Source organism: Myotis davidii, unplaced genomic scaffold (assembly GCF_000327345.1).
Source record: "Myotis davidii unplaced genomic scaffold, ASM32734v1 scaffold184, whole genome shotgun sequence".
Taxonomy (NCBI): Eukaryota; Metazoa; Chordata; class Mammalia; order Chiroptera; family Vespertilionidae; genus Myotis; species Myotis davidii.
The window spans coordinates 6,736,942-6,737,627 of NW_006297021.1; the positions used below are offsets into that span (position 1 = coordinate 6,736,942).

Sequence of the window (686 nt, forward strand, 5' to 3'; positions counted from 1 at the left end):
CCCCCCCCCCCCACACACACAGCCTTCTGTCAATCAGCTTCAATCCAGGGTGTCTCTGCGGAATCCCCAGGGGGAAATTCTGCTGGCACCACAGTGGCATGAACACCAAGGAGAGGCCAGAGCACACGCACGCATACTCCGATTGCCCAGCGTTCCCTTCCCTTCCCTTCCCCGAGAGCGAGAGCCGTGGTTAGAATGCATGCAGATTTGTTGGCCTGTCAGCCCCAGCCCAGCGCCCTTCCCCGTGCGTGCAGCGAGCGTACCTTCTGAAGAAGTGCACCCAGATCACAATGGTATATGAGTCTGTCCTATTCTGGCTCTAGAAAAGAAACGGCACAGTGAGTAGGTGGGTGGGATCTGCCCACAATTGCAAAGCAACCACAACAGCCGTGCAACCAAACTGAGAAAATGTAAATTTACCATCATATGGAACTGGAGAGCATTATGCTAAGTGAAATAAGCCAGTCAGAGAAAGATAAATACCACATGATCTCACTCATTTGTGGATTATAGAGAACAACATAGACAGAGGAAAAGGGACAGACCCAAAGACTGAGAAACAGCGATCAGGCTATCAATCCCCAGAAGGGAAGTAGGAGAGAGCGGGGGTAAGGGGAAGAGATCAACCGAAGGACTTGTATACATGTATATAAGCCAAACCAATGGACATGGACAACAGGGGGATG

At 51.0% G+C, this 686-nt stretch overlaps 1 protein-coding gene across 21 annotated transcripts in view; it reads right to left on the bottom strand.

The window, feature by feature from the left end:
* Nucleotides 1-686, bottom strand: part of SORBS2 (sorbin and SH3 domain containing 2) — a 312,941-nt gene that overhangs the window by 135,833 nt on the left and 176,422 nt on the right. For 2 of the 21 annotated variants that reach the window (XM_006772686.2, XM_006772693.2), the window contains exon 2: nt 264-319. The exons of the other annotated variants lie outside the window; for them this stretch is intronic. The gene's annotated coding sequence lies outside the window, so the exon portion shown is untranslated. The remainder of the gene's footprint in view (nt 1-263; nt 320-686) is intronic. 21 annotated transcript variants of the gene reach the window in all.